Source organism: Schistocerca piceifrons, chromosome 8 (assembly GCF_021461385.2).
Source record: "Schistocerca piceifrons isolate TAMUIC-IGC-003096 chromosome 8, iqSchPice1.1, whole genome shotgun sequence".
Classification (NCBI taxonomy): domain Eukaryota; kingdom Metazoa; phylum Arthropoda; class Insecta; order Orthoptera; family Acrididae; genus Schistocerca; species Schistocerca piceifrons.
The window spans coordinates 99,617,572-99,633,917 of NC_060145.1; the positions used below are offsets into that span (position 1 = coordinate 99,617,572).

A 16,346-nucleotide genomic window follows, 5' to 3' on the forward strand; every position below is an offset into this window, starting at 1 on the left:
GGGAACAATTAACAGGAAAGGGAAAAAGAAATACAGTAGAAGAAGAATGGGTAGCTTTGAGGGATGAAGTAGTGAAAGCAGCAGAGGATCAAGTAGGTAAAAAGACGAGGGCTAGTAGAAATCCTTGGGTGACAGAAGAAATACTGAATTTAACTGATGAAAGGAGAAAATATAAAAATGCAGTAAATGAAGCAGGCAAAAAGGAATACAAACGTCTCAAAAATGAGATCGACAGCAAGTGCAAAATGGCTAAGGAGGCATGGCCAGAGGACAAATGTAAGGATGTAGAGGCTTATCTCACTAAGGGTGAGACAGATACAGCCTACAGGAAAATTAAAGACACCTTTGGAGAAAAGAGACCCACTTGTATGAATATCAAAAGTTCAGATGGAAACCCAGTTCTAAGCAAAGAAGGGAAAGCAGAAACGTGCAAGGAGTATATAGAGGGTCTATACAAGGGCGATGTACTTGAGGACAATATTATGGAAATGGAAGAGGATGTAGATGAAGATGAAATGGGAGATATAATACTGCGTGAAGAGTTTGACAGAGCACTGAAAGACCTGAGTCGAAACAAGGCCCTGGGAGTAGACAACTTTCCATTAGAGCTACTGACAGCCTTGGGAGAGCCAGTCGTGACGAAACTCTACTATCTGGTGAGCAAGATGTATGAAACAGGCGAAATACCCTCAGACTTAAAGAAGAATATAATAATTCCAATCCCAAAGAAAGCAGGTTTTGACAAATGTGAAAATTAGTTTAATAAGTCACAGCTGCAAAATACTAACGCGGATTCTTTACAGACGAATGGAAAAACTAGTAGAAGCCGACCTCGGGGAGGATCAGTTTCGATTCCGTAGAAATGTTGGAACACGTGAGGCAATACTGACTCTACGACTTATCTTAGAAGCTAGATTAAGAAATGGCAAACCTACGTTTCTAGCATTTGTAGACTTAGAGAAAGCTTTTTCAGTGTTGACTGGAATACGCTCTTTCAAATTCTGAAGGTGGCAGGGGTAAAATACAGGGAGCGAAAGGCTATAAAAGTCGAGGGACATGAAAGGGAAGCAGTGGTTGGGAAGGGAGTGAGACAGGGTTGTAGTCTGTACCCGATGGTATTCGATCTGTATATTGAGCAAGCAGTGAATGAAACAAAAGAAAAATTCGGAGTAGGTATTAAAATCCATGGAGAAGAAATAAAAACTTTGAGGTTCGCCGATGACATTGTAATTCTGTCAGAGACAGCAAAGGACTTGGAAGAGCAGCTGAATGGAATGGATAGTGTCTTGAAAGGAGGGTATAAGATGAACATCAACAAACACAAAACGAGGATAATGGAATGTAGTCGAATTAAGTCGGGTGATGCTGAGGGAATTAGTTTAGGAAACGAGACACTTAAAGTAGTAAAGGAATTTTGCTATTTGGGGAGCAAAATAACTGATGATGGTGGAAGTAGAGAGGATATAAAATGTAGACTGGCAATGGCAAGGAAAGCGTTTCTGACGAAGAGAAATTTATTAACATCGAGTATAGATTTAAGTGTGAGAAAGTCATTTCTGAAAGTATTTGTATGGAGTGTAGCCATGTATGGAAGTGAAACATGGACGATAAATACTTTGGACAAGAAGAGAATAGAAGCTTTTGAAACGTGGTGCTACAGAAGAATTCTGAAGATTAGATGGGTAGATCACATAACTAATGAGGAAGTATTGAATAGGATTGGGGAGAAGTGAAGTTTGTGGCACAACTTGACTAGAAGAAGGGATCGGTTGGTAGGACATGTGTTGAGGCATCAAGGGATCACCAATTTGGAGTGCAGTGTGAAGGGTAAAAATCGTAGAGGGAGACCAAGGGATGAGTACACTAAGCAAATTCAGAAGGATGTAGGTTGCAGTAGGTACTGGGAGATGAAGAAGCTTGCACAGGATAGAGTAGCATGGAGAGTTGCATCAAACCAGTCTCAGGACTGAAGACCACAACAACAGCAACAAACTACAGATGTGTTGAGGATACAGTAATGCTAGAAGATGGAGACTGTTCAGACATCCAACAAATACAAAGGCACTAAATGCACTGCATCCCAAAATGAAATTTACAATAGAGGCCGAAAATTATCTGGCAATACATTTCCTAGACACTACCATAAAAAAGTTTAACAACACACACAATCTACCAAAAGCCTACTACAACAGACAATATTATTAATGCACACTCGTTCATCCAAAAATGCACAAATATTCATACCTTCACGAATAATAAATAGAATAATAAATATACCATTAGAATACGGCTTTGTACAAAATGAAAAGTGTGTGCTGATATGAAACTTCCCGGCAGATTAAAACTGCGTGCCGGACCGAGACTCGAACTCGGGACCTTTGCCTTTCGCGGGCAAGTGCTCTACCAACTGAGCTACCCAAGCACGACTCAGTTGGTAGAGGACTTGCCAGCGAAAGGCAAAGGTCCTGAGTTGGAGTCTCGGTCCGGCTACCCACGCACCACTCAGTTGGTAGAGCACTTGCCCGCGAAAGGCAAAGGTCCCGAGTTGGAGTCTCGGTCCGGCACACAGTTTTAATCTGCCAGGAAGATTCATATAAGCGCATACTCCGCTGCAGAGTGAAAATCTCATTCTGGAAACATCCCCCAGGCTGTGGCTAAGCCATGTCTCCGCAATATCCTTTCTTGCAGGAGTGCTAGTTCTGCAGGGTTCGCAGGAGAGCTTCTGTAAAGTTTGGAAGGTAGGAGACGAGATACTGGCAGAACTAAATCTGTGAGTACGCACACTCCGCTCCAGAGTGAAATCTCATTCTGGTCAGTACTTGGATTTTAGTTTCTATGTGGCCGCGCGCCGTGTCGCCGCACCCGCTCAGGTGGGCAGTCGGGAAGCACTGTTTGAGAGGATTAACATAGCGGCGAACTGGTGGAGGGCCAAGCTGGCGCGGTCCTCTTACCGTCTAAAGCTAATCCGCAAGCCTACGACACTTACCAACAGCGCGTTTCACGCCCGCCAGTGACCACACGCAAAGTGGTCGGGGCGACTGTGAACAGCGAGCGCCTCCTGGTTCCTCCGCATCATAAGATCTGCTCATAACGTGGGAAATGCGTAGCATCACCGTTAAGGGAAAACTTCGTAGTCTACGACTCCACACACCGTCAGGTTAATTGCGGAGTATGGATGTAGATGTAGATGCTGTTTAGAAGCGGGCCACCTGCAGTTCTGACACGAAAACCAAGACGCATTCTATTTGGGTGGTGTTCGCAAACTTTAAAAACAGAGCTCTGCCATTCGTTGGACCCTGAAGCTTTCTGATGCAGTGGTTCCCCATCACTTGCTTAACCTACACTACTGGCCATTAACATTGTTACACCAAGAAGAAATGCAGATGATAAACGAGTAATTATTGGACAAATATACTAGAACTGACATGTGATTACATTTTCACGCATTTTGGGTGCATAGATCCTGAGAAATCATTACCCAGAACAACCACCTCTGGCCGTAATAACGGCCTTGATACGCCTGGGCATTGTGTCAAACAGAGCTTGGATGGCGTGTACAGGTACAGCTGTCCATGCAGCTTCAAAACGATACCACAGTTCATCAAGAGTAGTGACTGGCGTATTGTGACGAGCCAGTTGCTCGGCCACCATTGACCAGACGTTTTGGCGAGAGATCTTGAGTGTGTGCTGGCAGCAGTCGAACATTTTCTGCATCCAGAAGCGCCCTACAGGATCTGCAACATGTGGTCGTGCATTATCCCGCTGAAATGTAGGGTTTCGCAGGGATCGAATGAAGGGGAGAGCAACGGGTCGTAACACATCTGAAATGTAACGTCCACTGTTCAAAGTGCCGACAATGCGAACAAGAGGTGACCAAGACGTGTAACCAATGCCACCCCATACCATCACGCTGGGTGATACGCCAGTATGGCGATGACGAATACACGCTTCCAATGTGCGTTCACCGCAATGTCGCCAAACACGGATGCGACCATCATGATGCTGTAAACAGAACCTGGATTAATCCGAAAAAATGACGTTTTGCCATTCGTGCACCCAGGTTCGTCGTTGAATACTCCATCGCAGGCGCTCCTGTTTGTGATGCAGCGTCAAAGGTAACCGCAGCCATGGTCTCCGAGTTAATAGTCCATGCTGCTGCAAACGTCGTCGAACTGTTCGTGTAGATGGTTGTTGTCTTGCAAACGTCGCCAACCGATGACTCAGGAATCGAGACGTGGCTGCACGATGCGTTACAGCCATGCGGATAAAATGCCTCTCATTTCGACTGCTAGTGATAGGAGGCCGTTGGGATCCAGCTCGGCGTTCCATATTACCCTCCTGAACCCACCGATTCCACATTCTGCAAACAGTCATTGGATTTCGACCAACGCGAGCAGCAATGTCGCGAAACGATAGGCTACAATCCGACCTTTATCAAAGTCGGAAACGTGATGGTACGCATTTCTCCTCCTTACACGAGGCATCACAACAACGTTTCACTACGCAACGCTGGTCAACTGCTGTTTGTGTATGAGAAATCGGTTGGAAACTTTCCTCTTGTCAGCACGTTGTAGGTGTCGCCAACGGCGCCAACCTTGTGTTAATGCTCTGATAAGCTAATCATTTGCATATCACAGCATCTTCTTCCTGTCGGTTAAATTTCGCGTCTGTAGCACGTCATCTTAGTGGTGTAGCAATTTTAATGGCCAGTAGTGTACTTGTTTGATTAAGTCAAAGTCGCAGATTTGACCTGGCTGGATAGCTGATTATGTTAGCTCACTGCTTCCAGTATTCGGGGAACTGTGCTGCCATCGGATCGAATCCTCCTGGCGGATTAACGACGAGGGCCTGTGTGTCGTTCAGCCTGGATGTGGCTTTTTGGTGGTTTTCCACATCCGAGTAGGTGAACATCTGGGTGGTACTTAAGTCCCACCTACAGGGATTCCAAGACTTTTCCTCTAACAGTACACTTTGAGAAACCCGGTACTTTAATGGAACAATTTGTTTATTTCGAACGTTAATAAAAAGTTTAAAAAATGAAAATAACTTGTTTCATTCAGTGATTAATTTTAAATAATATTTAGTAGCACAGCAATGATGATAAAATTTAAAAAACACAACACTCACTACTGTAAAAATGTCGAAGAATAAAACGCCGCGTTATTAACAGTTTCTTGCGGAGCACTTATTCGAATCGTGCGGATCACCAATGTCCGTGGAACACAATTTGGAAAACCGTGCACTAGATGCCGACAGTTGTTATACACTAATTCCGTTCTGGGGAGGAGCAGGATGGATTGGGTTAGTTGGTGTGGGTTTTGGGGGGTTATTCGACCTGAGCGAACGAAAGCCCAAAAAATTCGTTTATTTTGTGTTTGGGCGTCATTCTAAGAGAGACAGACGATTTAATTATCGATAAAACTAGCTGTTCTCGAAGCTGAAGAATGTGCTGTTTATTTATCCAGACTGAATGCACACAGTTTCATCGAAACTAAGGAACAAGCTATTAACAGAAAACTACTTGACGATTCTCTAAAGCACAAGATTCTCTGTGTTTCCTGTTGATGTATAACACATAAAACACGGCTATGTTATGACCTCTACTGTCGTGTTTATTTGATGTAAATGGGAGAGAAAGATTTTAAAGAACGATGAAACTTAATGCTCAGGGATAAAGGGACACGAGTTTACTCTCATGCTGTCGCAACCACAACGTTAAAAATATGTCTGCTGTTGTACCCAGCGCGGCGGTTTCTGCGGTGTATCGGCAAACCTGCCAGGCCTTAGGCCATCGCAGTTTTTCTCCCCAGTTCCGCATAAAAGTATATGCGTGCATGCATGCGGGCTGGAAGCGCTGTTCGCCGGCCAATTTCCGTGCCTCCCTTGGGGCTCCGGCAGATCAAGGAGACCGCAGAGGTGCTGTCGGTTTCACGTGTTAACTCTGGACTGCGGGCATCATATTGGAACAGCTACGAAACGGTGACGATACAAGGTGGATGAGATAACAAGCGTGCGCGTTGTCTTCTGTACCGACGATCTGAAAAAAGGTCGAATGAAAAAAGAACTTCATTCTTTAACCGTGGTGGCCCAGCGATTCTAGGTATTATTTCTCCGTGTCTCATCCGTTTATCGCCGTAACATACAAGGCTGTTCATGCCGTTCATGATCAACCACAGTATGACAGAAGATACACAGGGTGGCCACACAAAACTTTCCAAATGCAGTTTAAGAGAAACTATGAGGCACACATACAGCAGTGATTAAAAATATGAAAACTTCGAAAATGCACACATTACCGTGCCCAATATGGTGTAGGACAGCTGTTGTCATTAAAAAAAAATTCCAAGCGTCTTCCTGCAAAACAGTGACGAGTTCAGATAACGATTATCGAGGTAGGATAGCAACGAGGCATCCCTCTCTCCAAAGTAGACCACAAAGCTCAATAATGCCGAGATTTGGTGTGTGTAGTGGCCAGGGGAAATGCTACCCGCCAGGGCAGCCGAGAGCGCTAACGCGCTGCTTCCTGGACTGGGGTAGGCGCGCCGGCCCCGGATGGAATCCGCCCGGCGGATTAACGATGAGGGCCAATGTGCCGGCCAGCCTGGATGTGGTTTTTAGGCGGTTTTCCACATCCCACTAGGTGAATACCGGGCTGGTCCACATGTTCCTTCTCAGTTAAACGGCCCGCAGACTTATGAACACATTCGCACTATTCCATGGATTACACTCGATGCAGACGGTTGTGGTGCACTAATTCCGTCTGGGGAGGGGGGCGGGGTACGGGGTGGCGGCGGGAAGGGCATCCGGCCACCCCTTAAACATTAACACACCAAATCCGTTTAACGATGGCTGACTCTGCATAACTGTGGGATAAGGATCAAGCGATAGAATAGTGACCAGAGGAAATGCGACAGTTGATCCTCGATTTCACAGAACCAGCCCTGTACGATGCGAGCAGTGTGAATAGGGGCATTCTCCTCTTGGAACACAGCATCACGTTTGGGGGTAAAAACATTTTACGATGGGACTGACCTGATCAGCCAAAAGAGTGACATAGTCCTTGGCAGCAAGGCGACATTGAAGAGTAACGATGGTGACCATGGAATACCACGATACGGCTGTCCAAATCATCTCCGAAACCCCGCGATGTTGCACTCTTGGGTCTCAAACTCGACCTGAAGCCGGAAACATTGTGAAACACGACTCATTCGACCAAATAACATTTTTCCATTGCCTCATAATCCAGCTTTTATGGCTAGTGACTTCCTGTGGGACCAAATTGCTGAGGTAATCAGTCCCTATGTTTACACATTACTTAATCTAACTTAAACTGCACTAATGCTCATAAATTAAGGATAACTGCAGAATGTGTTGCCACACAACGTGTCACTACACAAAACTGGCGCTAATTGCATAGGCACGTAGGGAACACACACGACACAGACCTATTAGTCCACGGTATTGGTGATAAGTTGAGTAAACCGTCCCGACACACATGTGCTACAAAGCGCCACTGTTTCCTGCGCATGTACCCCGACATCAAAAAATGGTGCAAATGGCTCTAAGCACTATGGGACTTAACATCTGAGGTCATCCGTCCCCTAGAACTAGAACTACTTAAATCTAACTAACCTAAGAACATCACACACATCCATGCCCGAGACAGGATTCGAACCTGCGACCGTAGCAGCAGGGCAGTTCCGGACTGAAGCGCCTAGAACCGCTCGGCCACCACGGCAGGCTCCCCGACGTCAGTATGGGATATGATCACCATGCACACGTACACAGGCCGCATAACGGGTTTGTTTACTTTGGATCAGGTGGTCGAGCAGCTGCTGGGGTATAGCCTTCCATTCTTGCACCAGTGCGTGTCGAGCTCCTAAAGTGTCATAGGGGTTTGAAGACGTGCAGCCATACGTCGACCGAGAGCATCCCAGACGTGCTCGATGGGGTTTAGGTCTGGAGAACAGGCAGGCTACTGCATTCGCCTGATATCTTCTGTTTCAAGATACTCCTCCATGATGGCAGCTTGGTGGGGCCCTGCGTTATCATCCATCAGGAGGAAGGTGGGACCCACTGCATCCCTGAAAAGGTAGACATACTGGTGCGAAATGACATCCAGATACACCTGATCTGTTGCAGTTCCTCTGTCAGAAACATACAGGGGTGTACATGCACCAATTGTAATCCCACCCCAGACCATCAAACCACGACCTCCATACAGGTCCATTTAAAGGACATTAAGGGGTTGGTATCTGGTTCCTGGTTCAGGCCAGATGAAAACCCGGCGAGAATCACTGTTCAGACTATACCTGGATTCGTCTGTGAACATAACCTGGGACCACTGTTCCAATGACCAGGTACTGTGTTCTTGACACCAGGCTTTACGGGCTCTCCTTTGACCAGGGGTCAGTGGAAGGCACCTTGCTGGTCTCCGGGCGAATACACCATGTCTGTTCAGTCGTCTGTAGACTGAGTGTCTGGAGACAACTGTTCCAGTGGCTGCGGTAAGGTCCTGAGCAAGGCTACATGCAATACTCCGTGGCCGTCTGCGGGCACTGATGATCTTCTTGTGATGTATACTATGTACATTCCGTACTGTAGCGCATGGACACGTTTCCTGTCTGCTGGAATCGTTGCCATAATCTTGAGATCACACTTTATGGTACACGGACGGCCCGTGGTACGTCCTGCTGTATTTGACCAGCCTCCATCGCCCTAGTATTCTACCCCTCATAAAGTCATCAATATGTGTTCTTTGAGCCATTTTTAACAAACAGCCACTATTATTACGTCTCAAAACGTCTGCATACTTACTCGCTACACCGTACTCTGACATGCACCAACACACCTCTGCGTATGTGGACTGCTGCCAGCGCCACCGTGCGACGACCGCAGGTCAAATGCACCGCATGGTCATACCCCGAGGTGTTCAAATGTTCAAATGTGTGTGAAATCTTATGGGACTTAAATGCTAAGGTGATCAGTCCCTAAGCTTACACACTACTTAACCTAAATTATCCTACGGACAAACACACACACCCATGCCCGAGGGTGGACTCGAACCTCCGCCAGGACCAGCCACACAGACCATGACTGCAGCGCCTCAGGCCGCGCGGCTAACCCCGCGCGGCATACCCCGAGGTTATTTAAACACGCAAACCGTCCACCAGAGCGTTGTTTCACCATGTATCAGCATTATCCTTAATTTATGAGCGTGAGTGTAACTTACACCAAGGAAACAACACACACCCACGTCAGAGGGAGGACTCGAACCTCTGGCGAGGGGGAGGCCCGCGAACCGTGGCAAGGCGCCTCAAACTACGCTGCTACAATGTGCGGAGCTTTCATGGCTTCGGCAGCACATTTTCCTCATACGGGAATTTGCATCACTGATGCTCGCTCTGCAATTCCCTGCTTATGGGGCTCCTTGTTGCTCACAGGGCTCACAAATGCGACGTTCACTTCTGCGGTGACCTTTGCAGCTGTCGTAGTCTTATTTTTCGTCCAATCCTTTTTCAATGGTCGTCGTCACGATCGCTCAGCACACACTTTCGTCCGCATTGTGACTCAGCGGATGATGTTTTCCGCTTTCCCTGACTGCGGTGCAAATCATCGATATCGTGCCCCTAGAACCACCAAAACCTTGTGCTACCGTGGTTGCGGAAGCATTTTACCACACGAGTACCAAAAATTTACCCAAGTTCGAATTTACATCGCTCTGCCATAATGCACTCACAACACACAACGCTGTTATGATCAGGACTGACACTTGAAATGTATTCAGAACATAGTGCACGTGCACGTGCAGCCTTAGCTAACATCTGTTTCTACGCTAGAAAACAAAATATCCCAATAAATGTGGGGCGTACAAATGAAATGTGGATTACTTGAGAAGATATTATACTGACGCTAAGCTAATGATCCCGCATAATACCAGCACTACAAACATATGTACCACACCCATCCAAGGATGACTGTCCGAATCCTATTGTTAGAACGCAACCCATAAATATCTGGCAAAGCGTCAATAGCCTGATACTCTCCTCACAAATTCTCCCCCTCTGGTACGCCGCAATGAACGACATCATACTGACTAGCGAAAAAGTTACACAAAATAAAACTGCGACCCGGATTGAGCTGCACACTTTGCCAAATGGCGAAGAGACAGAGCACTTACTCACATGCAGAAACCAAACAGATACACTGAAGCGCCAAATAAACTGGTATAGGCATGCGTATTCATAGACGGAAATTGTAAATAGGCAGAATACGGCGCTGCAGTCGGCAACGCCTATTTAAGAAAACAAGTGTCTGGCGCAGTTGTCAGATCGCTTACTGCTACTACAATGGGAGGTTATCAAGATTCAAGTGAGTCTGAATGTGGTGTTATATTCGTCGCACGAGCGATGGGACACAGCATCTCCGAGGTAGCAATGAAGTGGAGATTTCCCCATACGACCATTTCACAAGTGTACCGTGAATATCAGGAATCCGGTAAATCAAATCGCCGACATCGCTGAGGCCGGATAAAGATCCTGCAAGAAGGGGACCAACGACGACTGATGAGAATCGTTCAAAAAATGGCTCTGAGCACTATGGGACTCAACTGCTGAGGTCATTAGTCCCCTAGAACTTAGAACTAGTTAAACCCAACTAACCTAAGGACATCACAAACATCCATGCCCGAGGCAGGATTCGAACCTGCGACCGGAGCGGTCTTGCGGTTCCAGACTGCAGCGCCTTTAACCGCACGGCCACTATGGCCGGCGAGAATCGTTCAACGTGCCCTCCGCCACACACCGTTGGGTGGCTTGCGGAGTATAAATGTAGATGTAGATGTAGAAGTGCAACGCTTCCGCCAACTGCTGCAGATTTCAATGCTGGGCCGTCAACAAGTGTCAGCGTGCGAACCATTCAACGAAACATCATCGATTTGGGCTTTCGGAGCTGAAGGCCCACTTGTGTACCCTTGATGACTGCACGACACAAAGCTTTACACCTCGCCAGGGCCTGTCAACACCGACATTGTACTGTTGACTGGAAACATGTTGCGTGTTTGGACGAATCTCGTTTCAAATTGTATCGAGCGGATGGACGTTTACGGTATGGAGACAACATCTTGAATTTATGGACCTTGTATGTCAGCAGGGGACTGTTCAAGCTAGTGGAGGCTCTGTAATGATGTGGAGCGTGTGCAGTGGGAGTGATATGGGACCAGTGATATGTCCCGATACGGTTTTGACAGGTGACACGTACGTAAGCATTCTGCCTGACCAACAGCATCCGTTCATGTCCTTTGTGCATCCTTTGTCCACTCGGACGGACTTGGGCAATTCCAGCAGGACAATACGACATCCCACACGTCCAGAACTGCTACAGATTGGCTCCAGGATTACTCTTCTGAGTTTAAAAACTTCAGCTGGTCGTCAAACTTCTCAGACATGAACTTTATTGAGCATATCTGGGATGCCCTGCAAAGTGCTGTTCAGAAGAGATCTCCACCCCCTCGTACGCTTACGGATTTATTCACAGCCCTGCATGATTCATGGTGTCAGTTCCTTCCAACACTACTTTAGACGAGTCCATGCCACATCGTTTTGCGGCACATCTGCGTGTTGGCGGGGGCCATATGCAACATTAGGCAGGTGTACCAGTTTCTTTGGCTCTTCAGTGTATGTTGAAGCATGCATTCCTCGCAGTGTTCCCTTATTTTTGTCCAACCCCTGTACTTGCAGTTTGCGGCATGATGTAAAGCAGTTAGAGCGTTTTCTGTAGGTTTTTTTTGCAAGTTAGTTTTTCTTGTTCCAGGTGAAAAATAGTCACCAGAAATGACTACAGCTTAAGGCAGAAAGCGATGTGTGGCGTGTTACGCGGAAACGAAATCACCCAAAGACATTTCTATATGCATTTCAAAGGGAGCCACCAAACGTTAAGAGATTTGGGCTTGACATGACAAGTTCCTTGCCACTGGGGGTGCAAACAGACAATCAATTTCTGGCAGTATACGCACTTCTGATGAACTCTCAGAGGAGAGCAGAGGAACCCTGTACAGGATCCCATCAAAGTCGGTTCGTCGAGCATCACGTGAGCTAAACATCCCTCGCTTAACACTACAGATAAGGAACAAACGCTGCGTTTATTTTATCAGTTGTACGAAATATGTATCGTGACAGCTATTAATTTGTTTGATGACCATGTGCTGTTGCCATACAGGCAGGCCTACATCTAACATAAATAATACTATTCAGTAGACGCACCAGACGAGTGCTGCCTGAAAGACACGTTTCCACTCGACGACACTTCCTCAAGCACACTGCTGCAAAATACACTACTGGCCATTAAAATTGCTACACCACGAATATGACGTGCTACAGACGCGAAATTTAACCGACAGGAAGAAGATGCTGTGATATGCAAATGATTAGCTTTTCGGAGCATTCACATAAGGTTGGCGCCGGTGGCGACACCTACAACGTGCTGACATGAGGAAAGTTTCCAACCGATTTCTCATACATAAACAGCAGTTGACCGGCGTTGCCTGGTGAAATGTTGTTGTGATGCCTCGTGTAAGGAGAAGAAATGCGTACCATCACGTATCCGACTTTGATAAAGGTCGGATTGTAGCCTATCGCGATTGCGGTTTATCGTATCGCGACATTGCTGCTCGCGTTGGTCGAAATCCAATGACTGTTTGCAAAATGTGGAATCGGTGGGTTCAGGAGGGTAATATGGAACGCCGAGCTGGATCCCAACGGCCTCCTATCACTAGCAGTCGAGATGACAGGCATCTTATCCGCATGGCTGTAACGGATCGTGCAGCCACGTCTCGAGCCCTGAGTCAACAGATGGGGACGTTTGAAAGACAACAACCATCTCCCATAACAGTTCGACGACGTATGCAGCAGCATGGACTATTAACTCGGAGACCATGGCTGCGGTTACCCTTGACGCTGCATCACAGACAGGAGCGCCTGCGATGGTGTACTCAACGACGAACCTGGGTGCACGAATGGCAAAACATCATTTTTTTCGGATGAATCCAGGTTCTGTTTACAGCATCATGATGGTCGCATCCGTGTTTCGCGACATCACAGTGAACGCACATTGGAAACGTGTATTCGTCATCGCCATACTGGCGTATCACCAGGCGTGATGGTATATGGTGCCATTGGTTACACGTCTCGGTCACCTCTTGTTCGCATTGACGGCACTTTGAACAGTGGACGTTACATTTCAGATGTGTTACGACCCGTGGCTCTACCCTTCATTCGATCCCTGCGAAACCCTACATTTCAGCAGGATAATGCACGACCGCATGTTGCAGGTCCTGTACGGTCCTTTCTGGATACAGAAAATGTTCGACTGCCGCCCTGGCCAGCACATTCTCCAGATCTCTCAACAATTGAAAACGTCTGGTCAATGGCGGCCTAGCAACTGGCTCGTTACAATACGCCAGTCACTACTCTTGATGAACTGTAGTATCATGTTGAAGCTGTATGGACAGCTGTACCTGTACACGCCATCCAAGCTCTGTTTGACACAATGCCCAGGCGTATCAAGGCCGTTATTTCGGCCAGAGGTGGTTGTTCTGGGTACTGATTTCTCAGGATCTATGCACCCAAACTGCGCGAAACTGTAATCACATGTCAGTTCTAGTATATTTGTTCAATGAATACCCGTTTATCATCTGCATTTCTTCTTGGTGTAGGAATTTTAATGGACAGTAGTTTAGACACTGGTCGCTGGCGTGAGCCGAACCAGGCCTGTTGTTGAAACCAGAAACAAAGAGCGGGGCAATCCGAAATTGGCACAGCAGTATATAATCCATAAAACCGCTCGAAAACCCACACACACTGGTACACCGTTCAATAAACTGACAAAAAACTGATACACCTGAGGTACAAATGTATCGCACAAATTGTTTCACCAACAGTTTAAATTATGTTGGTTATTGTTTGCTTCTCGACCAGGGCTTTGAACGCACACGACATTATAACATGACGCCTCTGGTGTTTATTCACTGCAAGGTACAATTCGTTACAGAATTCTTCGGAATTTTGTTCTGTGCCATTTTCTGGTGCATAGAAAATAAGCCGGCCGGTGTGACCGAGCGGTCCTAGGCGCTTCAGTCTGGAACCGCGCGACCGCTACGGTCACAGGTTCAAATCCTGCCTGGGGCATAGATGTGTGCGATGTCCTTAAGTTAGTTAGGTTTAAGTAGTTCTAAGTTCTAGGGGACTGATGACCTCAGATGTTAAGTCCCATAATGCTCAGAGCCATTTGAACCATTTTTGAACAGAAAATAAAATCTGTATAAAATCTGATTAATATTATTCTTTCATTGATGCAGTCGTAATTTTTTATTTGTCTTCAGACGCTTTGCATTTATACCACATTATACTAACATAACTGCGTCTTTTTTTGTTTTTTTGCTTTTTTTGTTACCCACTGCGATTGCAGCGTGCCAAGTGGCCAGGAAGTTATACTGTTGAGTTTGGCGTAAACTTGTGAAAGCGAAAGCGAATCGCAATTGTTTATGTCGGGCAATAGAATGGTTTTTACAAACGGGAGCGTCTGTAGCGCAATAAACTGCAGCCACAACAAGAGGAAGACACCAAATTTGTCTTTTTTTTAGGTTTGCCAACTACCTTAGCAAGTGTGAACCGCTACATTACAGAACAGTTTATTTACGATTTTCTTGTAACGTAGAGATATTTACTGGAGAATGTCGTCCTCTTTAAGAACTGGGTACTGATTTCTCTTTTTCAGAAAGGCGTCGTATACCTACTCAGTAACGTGAAGTTTTCTTCGCTACACTTCCAGTCAAAACAGAGAATGTGTAACATAGCTAACGTGTATGGAATGCAATATCTACATTATTTAACGTAGCAGATAAGCTACCACAACTATACCTGATGGAGAAACCTCACAGACGTGATGATAAAAGAACAAAAGCAATATAACTGTTCCCCAGCACAAAAGAAACCAATTCCACAATAGTTGCTGCATCTGAGTCACAAACGGCAAGAATCTTCAACACATTCGCTTTTGAAACAAAAGTAATTACGTTTACAAAAATATATGTGTATTGGGAAGTCGAGTAAAGTGTAAGACTGTGCGAAACATCAGGCTCCCTATAAAGCTGACGGCACTTTGAACAGTTGTTGCGTGTCAAGTAAAGTGCCTTTCGTAATAGGAACATGAATGAAATATGTGTTTATATTTTCTTGTTTTCAGTGGAGTATGCCGCAGTTATACACATATACGAACGTGTTTCATCATTATTAAGCTGTATCTTATGTCACTGAATTAAGGAGATTGTTTTTACATGTATTTCAAGATCATTCATGTCTGTCGGCCGTGGTGGCCGAGCGGTTCTAGGCACTTCAGTCCGGAACCGCGAGACTACTACGGTCGCAGGTTCGAATCCTGCCTCGGGCATGGATGTGTGTGATGTTCTTTGGTTAGTTAGGGTTAAGTAGTTCTAGGTTCTAGGGGACTGATGACCTCAGATGTCCCATAGTGCTCAGAGCCATTTGAACCATCATTCATGTCTCTTGATAATTTAATAATGCTTAGAACGCAAAAATTTGCTAACTATTTCGCCAATTAACTGTAAAAATGATTAAAAACAAACATTAATTTTTCCGGCTGCTTTCACGCCACTTGGGGCTCTAGTGTTGCACAAACTATCAGATTTTTCACTGAAGTCATTGTTGTAACTGTTATGCTAGACGGTGTTTATATCCATCAGAATGCTCTAATGACCTCTTTGCTTGTTATATTGTACTCAAAGACGTAGAGAATACACTATGTGATCAAAAGTATCCGGACACACCCAAAACTATACGTTTCTCATATTAGGTGCATTGTGCTGCCACCTACTGCCAAGTACTCCATATCAAAGACCTCAGTAGTCACTAGACATCGTGAGAGAGAATGGGGCGCTCCGTGGAACTCACGGACTTCGAACGTGGTCAGGTGATTGGGTGTCACTTGTGTCATACGTCTGCACGCGAAATTTCCACACTCCTAAACATCCCTAGGGCCACTGTTTCCAATGTGATAGTGAAGTGGAGACGTCAAGGGACACGTGCAGCACAAAAGCGTACAGGCCGAACTCGTCTGTTGACTGACAGAGACCGCCGACACTTGAAGAGGGTCGTAATGTGTTCAAATGGCTCTAAGCACTATGGGACTTAACATCTGAGGTCATCAGTCCCCTAGCCGTAGAACTACTTAAACGTAACTAACCTAAGGACATCACACACATTCATGCCCAAGGCAGGATTCGAACCTTCGACCGTAGCAGCAGCGCTGTTCCGGACTGAAGCGCCTAGAAC

General features: G+C 46.1%; 1 non-coding gene across 1 annotated transcript; it reads right to left on the reverse strand.

Annotated features, from left to right (window-relative positions):
• Nucleotides 1-2,345: 2,345 nt before the first annotated feature.
• On the reverse strand, nt 2,346-2,422 carry Trnas-cga. The gene has a single exon. It is a non-coding gene; the product is annotated as a tRNA-Ser (tRNA).
• Between the last annotated feature and the right edge of the window lie 13,924 nt (nt 2,423-16,346).